General features: G+C 43.1%; 1 long non-coding RNA gene across 1 annotated transcript; it reads right to left on the reverse strand.

The window, feature by feature from the left end:
• Positions 1 to 12,005: 12,005 nt before the first annotated feature.
• Positions 12,006 to 12,852, reverse strand: LOC311021356. Its single transcript, XR_014598008.1, has 3 exons — positions 12,793 to 12,852; positions 12,289 to 12,355; positions 12,006 to 12,108 (listed from the first exon to the last, which is right to left on the reverse strand). It is a non-coding gene; the product is annotated as an uncharacterized lncRNA (long non-coding RNA).
• Positions 12,853 to 14,233: the final 1,381 nt, after the last annotated feature.

Below are 14,233 nucleotides of genomic sequence, written 5' to 3' on the forward strand. Positions count from 1 at the left end.
GAGGGGCAATAGCTGAACCCTCTGCCGTCAAATGTCCGTCTCTCCCGGCTCTCTCTGGCACGGCCCGTGGCAGCCCGGGAGGTGGGGGCGTGGGTGGCCCCCGGTCGCACGCTCGAAAGCTGAACCGGTGAGGCTGGAGAACGGGGAACTTCCAGCTGAATCACCGATGGAGAGAGGGGCGGTCAGACTGCTCTCTTCTTCTTCCTGGCCTGGTTGGGGGCAGCTTGCGCGGGCTGTGCCGGCGGAGCTGCAGCCGAGGCCGAGGGTTTCCTGGACCAGCTGGCCCGACCGGGCTGAGACGGTGGGGCAGGCTGGTGCTTCGGCAGTTTAGGTATCCTGAACCGCGGGCTTTGTGAAGCAGCCTGCGCAAAGGTTTTGCGCTGTGCAGGCGGAGAGGGAACTGGGGGCTTCCGAGGGAGGCAGAGCTGAAGTGCTTCGTCCTCCTTCTTTTCGGCTTCACACCGCTGTTGCATGGAGGCTAACGCGGAACCAAAAATCCCCTCCGGGACAATGGGCATGTCCAGGACGTCGTCCTTCTCCCTGTCTGACAGGTTGGCGAGGTTGAGCTACCGCGCCCGTTCCTGCAGAACCATGGCACCCATCGCTCTTCCCGTGGCCTGGACCGCGCAGCGTTGGACACGGAGACACAGATCGGTGATGACCGGTATCTCCTCCCACGTGGCTGGGTCCTGATTTTGCGCAAAATCCTCGCATAACTCAGCCTGATAAGCCGTGAGCAGGGAGAGGACGTTGAGCGCTCTGGACGAAAGCGCAGCCGCCTTGTAAGACTTCTCAGTCAGCGCTGACTGAAAACGGTCCGACTTGGCAGGCTGGGGCTCCGGGAGGACACCGCTGACAGCTGGGGATGAAGGTGCGCTGCAACGAGTGGCTCCATCGGAGGCATGCAGAGCAGACCCAGGCTCTCCATTGCCTCAAAGTCGAGGAACGAGGCACCGGGAATCGGGCTCCTGCTGCTGTAAGGGCGGTCTCTCCACGAGCGCGCTACCTCGTCCAGCAGCTCTGGGAAGACGGGGAGAAGTTGCTTCGTCGCACTCTTGGCCAAGGGCAATTTCTTCCCCTCGTAGCGGGATCTGGTGGTCTCAGCTACGACAGCGGGCCAGGGAATAGCCAGCCGGGCAGCGGCGCGTTGGCACACGTCAAACATGTCCGAGCTGGGGAGAGGAGAAGCTGGTGTGCTACTCTCACCTCCATCCCAAGAGGCGGTGGAGGTTGCGGGCTGCGCAGCCCGGGCCGGAGTGATGAATATGTCGTCCTCTAACGTCATCACCGTCCCCATAGTCCAGTTCAAGGATGTCTTCCTCCAGCGGGGGAACCGCGGCTATGTCGAGCTGGGAGCCCCAGCTGGCGCTAGCCTGTGGTGTCGCCACCGCGGCGACCCCCGTCTCCTCTCCCGCCACGACGGCAGCGCAGTCCGAAGGGAGATAGGGGTCATGTCCAGACAAGCTAGCTTGGCAGGCTAGCCGTCTGCGGATACTCTTAACGGTGAAAACCGCACAGCACCGACACGAGCCGGGGATGTCGATAGCCAGCCGGGCGTGTTCCAGCCCCAGGCAGCTCGAGCAGACCTGGTGTGGATCCTTACTCGATATCTTATTCCCGCAGTGGCAGAATCGGGCTCCGGAGTCTCCAAGTCCTCTGGTGTGAGGGGTTTTAGCCTCCATTCCCCGCGAGCTGGTGTGCAGGCAGTGAGTAGAGGCAGTTAGCTGGTGTGCTAACCGTGAAGGTCGAGAAATTAGCTGGTGTGCCAAATCTCGGTGCTCGAACAGCCGTGGTGAGGCGCCGAGAACAGTGCTGGCCAAGCCGTGGAGGGGCAAGGAAAGCACTGAGTTCGATCTGGTGTGACCGACAAACCGAAAATAAATCCAAGGCTAGTAGCGCCCGACGACAGAAGCTACATAAGATCTGTCTGTGGACAGTTAAGCTAGCTAGCCCTGGACGCGAGATATGCTCTGAGTGAGAAGAGGTGTTTGAATGGCGTGGTGCCGTCCGCCTGCACTATTTATGGTAGGTGGGACTACCTGAGGTGGACGTACACGTTCACCAGCCAATCAGGATTGGCGTAATGAGATTAATGCTTCTGAGGGCTGCAGCGGGGCGTGCATCCCATAGTGAGACATCGAACGAAATATTATGAAAGATAACTATATTGTTGCATGGTTAACAATGCATCATATTTAATCTGATCATGTTTATTAGCTAAAATCTTAATTTCTAAAGTAACTAGTAACCAGCTAAGGGATGAATGTAGTACAAATATAAAGTAGCATATTTGGAAGTTAAGTAGGCCTAGTCGTACCTAAGTGTTTATCCTTGTTACACCACTGAGATTTAGGACCTGATGATGAGAATGTGCTGTTGCAGGGATTGTTGAACACTGAGGACGTTTTATCTATCAGTTGTTCAGCTGAGGAATTAAAAAGCAACCTACTGCCTTGCCAGATAGTCACAGGGTTTCATGAAAGCCACTGGTTGACCCTCATAACAGACTGCTGCTAACTCTGATTCCTGTAATAATTCAAAGCAATGATCCTGTCCAGAGGAAAACTGAAGTGGCAAGTAATGATCTGAGTGTGCTGCCAGATACAAAGTAGACCAGCTTTACTTCCGGACGTCCACTAGGTGATGGCTCTCACGCTGCGGGGTGGATAACCTTTTGAAAAAGCCACAGGATACATAACCTTTTGAAACATTTAAACATTCATGTGGTGGCCATTAACTGTGATGCATGTTAAATCCTCTTGAGCTGTGAGAGGTTCCCTACTATTTGCAGCCACTGGACAGGCTTTAATAATTCATTTTTATAATAGCCCTAGAACTCCCTGAATACATATTCCGATTTTACAGAGAAACCTTGCAGGATTAGTCTAATTGACTCCTTAAATTTCCAACCTAGCATTATTAATTCAACTTTGATTTGACAACATACACAGAATAGTAAACACCAAACATCTTCATTTTTTGTAGCTTGATTAGTATTGCATTGGTGTTACTACAGTCATCTTGTCAGCTGTCATTCACAAGGGAGCCACCCTTTGGTTTACAAATTACTGCTGAACTAACCTCTCAGGTGACATGTCATCTTACCTGTCATCCGACCGTCTGAGGACTTAACGGTGTCAGAGGTGACAAGATCTCCAGTTTAAACAAGCTGGCTCTCGCCAAAGGTCACAGATACCTCGGTGCTACCAAATCCAATTACAGGACTGGACTAGCAATGGAATTTAAAACAACCTGCACCTGCTCTCAAACAGTATTGCTTGGCAAGAATAGGATAATTGCCATGGGAGGTTGTATGCTCACTGAATTCCTTAGAAGAAGAAGTTATTTTTTCCCTAAATTGCTTTCCACCAATTTCTACATAATGTCTACAATTATATCACTAGAGAAGGGACACTACAAAGCAGTTTGGAATGGGCCGAATGCTTGGATGTGGTTTTGCTGCTTGCACCTTTCTCACAAACCACTCAAACAGAAAATAGCAAAACCAAATCCGGCTTTAACCTGTCATTAACATCGATGACATCGGGTTTATGCTCATGATGAAGCGGTAAAATACACACACACACAAAACACCCATGTCTGTGTACTCGTGGCCAGCAAAATACACTTAGTTGATGTATTATTTTCAAAGTAGGCATATTAGTGCTTGCTTTGTTCTGTCTCTGTTTTAAATCAGTTTATTAATATTCCCAGTAGCTAAGTGTAAATTAGATCGGACGAAGCATTCTCAAGATATGCAATGCACATGAATAAAAACACACGATCAAAAAGACAAAGATTCCTTGTTGTATAAGTTAGATGAATTGTCTACATGTAGCTTGTTTTGAAGCTTTCAAGTTTCAGCTTCCTCTGCCATCAGTGCATCTATCGGTGTGTGAATATGTGATTGTTGACATTAGCATAACTACAGTATGATTTCATTTGAAAGCATATTGGCTGTCAGTATGACTAAATGTTTGTCACTGCATTGGCAGTGTATGAGATGAACGTCATAGCTTGAATTCCATCACGCTATTTAACCAGCATGTCGGCGTATTACTCTATATCACCAGGAGATTGCACAGTAGGAGAGCAGCTAAACAATAAAGTGTTTGGAGTTATACCATAGTGTGAATCAACCTTGTTTTCATGTTTCATTTCTTCCTTGACACTGTGCGACATGCATTTGATTGATATTCATTTTTTTTTTAACCAGGAAATGCTTTGGTTCTTGTTCTGCATTGCAGCTGTTCCATTCCAATAAGTCCTGCCACTGAACTAATTGGGCTTGGTGTGAAACCTCAAACAGTTCAACAGACTCCGACAGGCAAGAGGAAACAGTGATTGGTAGGATTGCCAGCGATTTATTAAAAGCCTGTGAGAAATCTAACATCATAGACTGTCACAGGTACAGGAACAAAAAAGAAGTGTCTTTCACTGTTCTCTTTTTGACAACTGGGAAACCCAGACAATCCTGACAAGTTGCAGGCTTGTCCTTTCCTATAGTGAGACTGCTTCCAAAGTGAATTTGATCTTTACGTCTGAGAAACTTTATTTTCCTTGATCAACATCACCAAGATCACTGATTAAATTGTGCTGTCACCAAAACTGTAATATTACATATTTACAGAAGACCTTTGTATGCAAGCTACGCTGACTATACAATGACGATTCTGATGATCTATCATTTGCTATCTAGCATTTTTGGACTATTTGGTTTGAAGTCTTTCCTCTCTGCTATCCCTTCAGCCTGTCCTGTGTGTCTTAGCACCAAAAACCTTTTGTATTGTGAATCATATCTTGTTTTCTCTCCTGGGCAATTGATCTTTGACTGTGGAAAGAAAACCTGCCAGCTTTACATAATTGGATTGCAAAAGATCGCTTCTCTCTTTGAGGCTCACATCAGTCTCTGTAGCTATTAGAAGGAATGAAGTAAATCTTATTGTCATCTGAATCGTCTTCTATTAAAGTTATGCACCAAAGGTGTGCATCCTATATGCCAAGCTCCCTGATATGTCAGCGACTTCCTAAAAAGAGGGAACAAATTTAGTAGAATATCAGAGACTCATTCAAGCCGCCGGCAGCACAGAGGCAGGAAATGCTCTCTGATCACTGTTAGTGTTTGTTTAATATTTGACGTTCCGATTGCTGTGACATCGTCAAACACGGTATATTTTTCAAAAGCAAAGTTCAGCCTATACTTTGAAGTTGGAGCTGAGGATTGAAGTGCTACAGCTGTAGCAATACATTGAAAAAAGATCGACAGAGTGAGACTGTGTGCCCATACCGAATGTGACTGTTCAGAATACTCTAACAAACAAAACAAAAAAACAACTCAATGCCATTTGTGCTCTCAGCATCTTGCAACATGTTCACTCTGCTTTCCGTCACAGTAGACCGTTGTATAAGCTCTGATTCTCAGTTTCTGTGAGGTTATGGTTTGTCACAGGCTGCAAAAGGCATGTTCAGTGGACTTAAGCTTTGCATACTAATTTCAACCTCAGTACATTTTCCAGGCAGCAGCAGCAATGTGCTGCGGTCATCATGTCCCAAAGAGTGTTTTACCAAACCGTCCCCTAGTCACTGCTCCAGGTACTGTGTTTTCCTATTATGGAATGCTAAATGTTTGTCCTCATGCAGGTGAACAGCACAGCATTTAATCGTCTGCCATGATCAGCTGGTATTAATTAAAGCACATGACCCGGGGGAGAGATTCATGCATTAACTATACACCCAAAAGGGAAATTTCAATGTATTGCATCTTGGGTTTTATTGTGGTAGCTTTGGCCATTGTTTGTAGAAGTTGTGATAATGTACTCACGAATGGTGACATTGCAGTCCAGTATCCCTCAAATTGATGTCCATCACATCTTACAATCCAAGGAAAATGCCAACCATTAGAAAATATGCAGGAAGTAGTGTGCCCCTTGGCAAAAAGTAAGGATGTCAGACTGATCTTCTGCGATCACTGTCACAGCATGCACCTGTAGCTGGTAATCTCCAACGGTCATACAGTTCGTATTGGGAGTCATTGCCAAGCAACCTATTTTGTCGTTAAGTCATGAGGATGGGTTGTGAATAATAGATAACAGCTGCGGGTTGAGGCCATGGACACACTAAACATTTTCAAAATTACTACACACAAGACTTTGCTGATTGATTTATTTGGCCGGATGAGAACAGTGCAGTTTGACTTTACATGGCACTTAATCTCAAACGTCATCCTCCAGGTGATCTTCTGTGAGGTTCATTAACAATAAAGACATAATCAGGCCAACTTCAGCAAATGACCAAAAACAAGCCTTCTGGCTGCAAGGAAGCCAGAGTATTAATAGTTTGTTCTTCACATTCACACTTTAAATTGCATTGAAATTGTTTCTGCGACTACTTATTGGAAAAAGAAAATGAATCACTGAATTATTTCCAATAAAGTACATAGTCATTTATCCTGCTGGAACAAAACAACTTTTGGTTAAAGGTTCAGGATCTCGGATCACACAAAACAAAACATCATGGCACTGGCCCATGACTCTGAGCAGAGAGAAGTAATATTGTATAGGAAAGTGGCTTATATTAAAATACACTAAAACATAACAGCACAAAATAGATTTAAATGCTTCTCACAATAACTTTGCTCTGGTTCAGGTTGTGCTTGCTCAAGTTCGTCTTTCTCCTTGCAAGTTGCATTTTTGTTGCCACAGCTGGAGTTCCTGCTGCGTTGTTGGAAACGTGTAAGTGATCAAGCCTTGGCTTGTGAGCTCAGCAGCCTTCTGCCTCTCAGAACATTTGTCTCTGAAATGCAAAACAGCCTTTGAGGTTTTTTTTTAAGTTGAAAGTGCACTTTAAATGACCTTTTTGGGTATTTTTTTCATTTGTTTTTGTGTAGTTTTCTGTACACTTTGAACTACTTGTAAATTACAGGGTAAATGTGTAATTCAATGTTATTTAAGTGGAGGATAGTGCTAATTCACCAGCAGTTTGCCTACCATGATACAAAAACATATATATATATATATATATATATATATATATTGAAGCAGGTGTATAAGCTGATATCATTCTATTACTCTGCTCGTGCCCATGTAGTTTGCTACTGCTGTTACTTTTACAACCCCAACTGCCTCATTATGTGCAACATTTTATGTTCACTTTTGTGTTGTCTGCTTGGATTTTTTAGAGTCCACTCAATGAGCAAAGCCTTTCCTGTAATATCTAATACCGTATAACAATTCACAGGAAATGGTCATTTTTTATTAATTTTTTTCTACATTTTCAGTGGGTCTTGAAGCTTGACAGCATTGTATTAAGAACATAAAAGACATTTAAGTTAAGTTGAATTTTTTGGAGAGGTGTCCGTGATTATGTAAATTATTCTTGGCAGGTCATGTGTGATTGTGAGTAGACCCTAGGTTTGGGCCGGTTCAGACATTTTCAAACTGGTCTGATATTAAGCCAAAGACTGGACCGAACCGGTTATACCTTTCCCACTAAGTGTCACACTTGCCATAGCCGACCCACCCAATTGATACATTTGTTTTTTTACACAGAAGATTGCGCCGTAATCATGGAAAGGAGAGTCAAAAATATGCCGCGACTTTGCTCTCTTTTTACGAAACATCCTGGCTTTGTGGAACAAAATGTAAGCAGATACGGTGTCGTAGGATGTGTGACGTATTCAATGAGCGTCGGAATTCTGATCAGCTCGTTGCTTTACTGAAATGTGATCTGTCATAACGGCCTCTGCTCGCTCGCCAGCGGGGCGACTGCAATTTGCGCACCAGCCGACTCGGACACTTGCTGATCTGTTTATAAATAAACACGATATTATTGTAATAAGACACATTGGATTAAGTGCTGTTATACCATTGGCACAGGTCACTGATGTTTTTAATTTGCCAGAATGTGTCATAAGGACAAATGCTGGTTCAACCGGTTTGCATAAATTAAACTGGTGAAACCGGAAATCAGCCCAACCCTAGTAGACCCTTCTCTCCACACTTTACTTGATATACCTGGGTGGCTTGCTCAAGTAAAGTCTGTGGGGGGAGAAGTAATAGTTCATACTATTCCATGTGTCATGAGGTTACCTGTATTCTGCAGTTATGTCATGTGTTACATGAGTTGTAAAATGCATCTTGTGACACCAGCACAGCTGGCAAGTCAATATGGATCTATGGACACTGATGAGTGGTTAAAACACCACATTCTGGACAAAGATCTCCGTCTACACAAACAACGGAACAATGCTTCTCTGATGACACATCACAAACAACTGTACAAAAAGCCCTTCTTAAGACTGAAGAATTGGTCAGACTCTTAAGGAGTCTGCCCCTATCTGGCCAGATAGTTTGCTCTGAAGCTGTATGTTGGTGATGCGGTCCGCTTGGACACCCTGTTTGCGAGGGCTTTGACTTATTAGACATTGTCTGTTTACAGTCTGTCTGTAGCGACTGCTAGCCTGTTTTTGGAGTCTTTATAGAATAAATTACTAAAAGCTCTGTTAGGAGTTGTATTCTTATTTCTCATCAGGTAATCATAAACCGATTTCCACCACAAGGACATTTGCTGTATTTTTTGTTTTGGCAGACCGATGATTATGAAAGTGTTTCTTTCACTGAAATGCCTCATCTGAATTGCTTAAGCCATTTTGCAACCATTGTACTACCCATGGATGATTTATCACAGAGAAGATGACGAGGCAACCCTCCAGTTCCCTTGATAATATCCTCAATGGATTTGTCAAACGATCATGAAGGTTTGGCACATCAACATTGCTCCCTACAGTGCACAACTATCATTCCTTGGGGTGCAATCAAACCATGACATATACGAAAGCTGCTTCAAGGCCCCTGCGCAGATTTCACACTGGTCTGTGTGTGTTCAAACACAAAACACACAATTTATAAATGCAGCAGTGAGTGTGACCATGTTTACCATGCTCTTCCAGTATTCAAAATAACATTAGATAAGCTCATAATCATTATAATTTTATGCTGAAACTTCCTTCCAATCCCTCTATCCACTATTAACTTGGTTGATACTGTACAACCCAACAGTATCATCTGACTGGAAATTTGTTTTATTTTCTAACCAAATGGGTATCCTTGCTTCCATTTAATCTTTACTCTGTCACAAAGAGGGACTTGGCCTGCCGATGTGAAGCTGGCTCATTCAGCATTGCTTTGAAGTCACTTGATGCCTTGGAGAGGCATATGGCCTGTGTGACCCGACACCACCCAGTGTGTCCGCCTGGCTGTAAAAACAGACACCAGGACTTCAGTCCTGGAACTAACATGTCTCGCTGTGTCTGCCAAAAAGAATCTGAACTGCCATCCCCACCCACCCACTTAGCTTGAATCCAACCCTGCTCTCCGTCTCCCAGGACTGAGGAGCAAAGAAGAAATGTCTCAAAAACTAGTGGATGGTTTGATCTGAAATTTGGTACATACAGTTATGCCCCCCCTCAGGATGAATAGTAATAACTTTCATGATCCACTGGTTATTCATATTGCGCCAACATCTTCATCATGTGTCCACAATTTGGTTTATGATCAAATACTTGCAAAACTAGTGACATCCCCATCAACTTCAGCTGTGCTGTGTTGTGCCAAGTAGCAAGTGTGCTCGGCATCTGTAATGTTTAGCATCAGCATTTTAGCATTGTCATTGTGAGTATATTAGCATGATGAAATTAGCATTTGGCTCAAAGCCCTGCTGTGCCTAAGTACTGTGTCACATAGCCAGTTGCATGGCCTAAGTATTTTTCTTTTATACATTTTGAGATTGTTCCAAACATGTTCCACATGTGCACACCAAAAAACAGGACAACCTCCTGACAGCAAGAAGAGAAACTCCTGATGTTTTTGGGTGAACTTCAAGTTTTTTTTTTTTTTTGGAAAAGGTTGATGTGACCACTTAATACAATGGGAACATTGACATGGTATAATAAATACAGAGTACACTCCGGGCTGATTAAATTAACTCACACATGTATGTCGTTACATTAAATTCACAGATCCTTTTACTCTTTCAGTCAGTTTTACAGTTTTTTCTGGTGTGGTCTATATTTCACCACTGATTTCCAGTAGATGTGCTGTATGGAAGCTTGAATCATCCCCTTGGAAAAATGCTGACATCCATATTATGAAGCTATTCCTTCCTATTCCGTGTTCCTTTCCCAGCTGTATAAGGAGTTTTGTTGTCTTTTTGTTGCATCAGATCAGACCCATGATTATTTTTGGTGTTTCTTTCACTGAAATGCCCAACTCCTGTCTGAATCACTTAAACCATTTTGCAACCATTTTCCTACCCATGGATGATTTACCCAGTTCCCTTGATAATATCCTCAATGAATTTGTCAAAATGTCGATGAAGGTTGGAGCCCCCCGCGTTGCTCCTTATAGTGCACAACTATCATTCCTAGGGGTGCGCTCAAACTGATGGCTGCTTCAAGGCCACTGCATGGATTTCAAACTGTATGCTTATGCAGGGGCAGCCACAAACCTTCATTTACCTCAATTAATAATTGCAGCAGTGAGTGTGACCATGCTCACCATCCCCCACCCCATTTTACTTGGTTTATTATTTTTAAGGCTGAAATGAAGGTGCTGCATTGACTGTAGCTACATCTGAGCAGCTTGAGACCCTGTTACCCATTTGAATTAGATCTATATTGCATTGTGGATATTGGTAAGACAAGTGATGCTTTTTGGACAGCCAGTGTAGTTTAGCTTAAGAAGATAAAATGTAGATATACGGCGGTGTCCAACTGCTGAGGATACTCTCTTTGCTTGGGCAACAGAAGGATTCAGGGACCCATTAAATTGCATTAAGACGGATAATGGTGTGGAAAATATTTTTGGTATAATTAGTAACTATTTGACTAGTGGAGCTAGATAAGTAGGGTGACAGCTGAACTACTGAGAGGGCCATTGCATTCAGATGAAACTGCCTATTAAGCCAGGGCAGGGGTAGGCAACCATAGTAGCTTAGCCAATGGAATACTTGTGCAAGTGCCAAATGGCCTTTTTCACAGCGAATGCCGATTGCATTGTCTACACTGCAAAATTTTACGCTGTGAATTCACAATAAATTATTGGATACATTTTGCATGACTTTCACAGTAAGGATTACAGCAATATACTGTGAATTAAGTCACAGCAATTTACTGTGATTTCAGTATTGTGATATTACAATGCATTGTTGTAAAAGCACAACTGTATACTGTAACTTTACAGCTTCTATGGCAACGCAATTACTGTGATATTACAGTACATTACTGGGGAATTACAACCTTTTTGCTGTACATCATTACAACAAGGCCCTGTACTTTCACTGTGAATTCACAATAAATTATTGGATACATTTTGCATGACTTTCACGGTAAGGATTACAGCAATTTACTGTGATTTCAGTATAGTGATATTACAATGCATTGTTGTAAAAGAACAAACAACTCTGAGGTAGAGTCAATGTTAGCCCAATGGCATATTTATTAACAAATAAATATTTTTCAACATACAGCAAACGTCAAGAAATTCAAGAATACAAGAAATTCAACTTCCTAGTCAAACTTTCCAAAGCCATCTTAAAATGCAGATAAATTGTGCAGAAACTTGCGAGTCAACTACCTGTCACACTATGACGGCCACTCAAAGTCAATAGGTTTCCTCAAAAGGGCACTCGCATGAGGGTTCATTGTTGTCCGCTTCTTGGTCTTTGAGCCTCTTCCAGGATTGATGCCCAGGAAGCACCTGTTAATAAGCAAAGATAGTTTCAGTTTTAAATAGATTTATGGATGAGTTCGCGAGATCAGGATGGTCTCACCAGGCTAGCCTCAGGTACCTCCATTGTCAGCAATTTAGACCTCAAGACAATCATTGAGTTGGAAGCCTGTACAATAATGTGAATTACAAGGTTAAATGAGATCTTTATACAATACCTTTGAATGAACTCCAGCGTTGCCGATCCAGCAGCAGGATACTCGAGGTTGAAGACTTAAATAGCTGCTGAAGAAAGCAGCTACTCCGTGTAAAAACAAAGGGTGTGGGCCCATTACGACATGTCCCTCGATGGATATCAGCCATCCAGAGGGCTTCATCATGTCACCTGAAAATGAATAGATACAACATCATGTGTTATGAGCACTTTGAGATCTGCTTCAGATACAAAGGGCTGTACAAATGTAATTTGTTATCATTATTATTATTTATTGTGGTGATGTAGATTGCTAGAATAAAAACAAAATACTGAGTTAGAAATGTCGATATTAGATCCAAGTAACATTACCTTGAATGATCAAGCAGGAGGTGCTGGGGCGTTCTGGAGTACTAATGTCCACAGCAGTGGCACATGGCTGTAACATAGTAACACACAATAGCATGGATTTAACATTAAAGGATAAATATTGTTCATTGTCAGAGGTAGTAAATCATAAAAGGTAAGAAATGGCGTCTAATGTAATCACTCATTTTACATTTTAAATATTTGAATAAAAAATCTTTACATTTCAAGGATGCTTCAGGTGGTAGAGCTGATGGGTCAGGTGGTAGAGCTGGTGGGTCAGGTGATAAAGGCCCAGCAGCCTGCAGGTAGGACCTCTGCTTCCTAAACATGAATTTGCAGTCCCGTGTGTTTTCTGTAGCAGTCAGGCACCCCACACTGGAAGTAATAATAGGGGGCATTAGTATGCTGTTTTGTGTGCTGAACGAAGTTATACACATTCTCATACACATGCTCACATCCAACCAATTTACAGTGGAACATTGTGGTGCATTTTAACTCGTCACCTACCTGATCTATTTCTCCTCACTCTTAGCCTGACACTGAACAGGATGGTTAGCCTGGCCATCTGATGACCTAGAAAACAAAGAAAAAGGAGAAATTACACAAAGGCAACCAACAATATGAATTTCAGTTTGAATGCAGATTATGATCATGAGTATGTTGTAAAAAACATGATCTGTACATAAATGTAATGGACATTTTTGGAGTTACATCACCTGTGTACTGCAATATTATCCCTAGCTGAAACTTGACCAAGAGCAAAAGCGTTTTTGCAGAATAGTAGCCTATCCATGCATGGCGAGCAGCTGGTCTATGTGGAATATCTCTAACGATGCAGGGAGCCGCTATATTCCCCATAGACTAGCTAGTCATTAGCCTGCTTAGATCGGCTACCGTTCGGCAAAACCGCTTTTGCTCTGCAGTGAATAGTCAAAAACGAACGCGAAAGTAAGTGAAAAAGTTCGTGCTTAATGTCGCTACGTGTACTTTTCAGTGCGTTATGTTCGGCCACGTAGCCCCGGTTTGATATGAAGCTGAACTGGAGGATGCGGGTGTATTGTTAGCTTCGGCTAACACGGGTAACCCACTGTCTCGGTGTGGAAAGACCACTCATGAGAGGAGAATAGTGACGGCGACGTTACGCTAATATGCAGCAAAACACTGCCGCCGCACGCGCTCACCCACAGCAGACCAGCCCCGCGAGCGAACATGACGACAACGGTACCAGTAACAGTCCGGAACGAAAAGACATCCGAGTGGAAACAACGGCCCGCTACTGACCAGTTCGGCTTCAAATCAAACCTGAGCTACATGGTCTAACCATATAACACATTGAAAAGTACACGTAGCGACATTAAACACGAACTTCTTCACTTCCTTTCCCATTCGTTTTCCTTCTTATTTCTCTCTCGTCTTATTGTTCTTATCTCACGTAGCAAATCGTTGCTAATCGTGCTAGCAGCCATTTGCTAGCTAGTATTATTACTACGGCTATTAGCAAATGCTGTGAGATAACGTTCAACAATTTCGGGCACTTGCTAACAAAATATGAACTGTGTCATGCGAATAACCTTCATGTGAAAGTAAATATTATCATCATATTAAATAACATGGGTGTAAGTGCTGCAAACAGAGTTATCCATGCTGCTCACCTTCTCCATTCAGCCGGGAGGAGAAGAGAATTCATTGGGATATTACAGGGGAACTAAATTACAACAATTTACTGTAAAATAATACTGTTAATTATTGTGAAATGCTGGTAATTTCTAATTTCTGGTGTATTATTTAGGGTATATATTTTTCCCCATTCCCTTCAAAGAGCTGCTCTGTGCTGCTTCTGATTGGCATGTACTCATTGTCTTCTTTTTTTTACTTTTAGGTTTTTACTTTTAGGACGTTGGTAGGGTTAATGATTTCAAGCTCAGATGTGGATGTTTTCTTAAGGATG

The sequence above is a fragment of the Eutrigla gurnardus genome, assembly GCF_963514095.1.
Source record: "Eutrigla gurnardus genome assembly, chromosome: 2".
Taxonomy (NCBI): domain Eukaryota; kingdom Metazoa; phylum Chordata; class Actinopteri; order Perciformes; family Triglidae; genus Eutrigla; species Eutrigla gurnardus.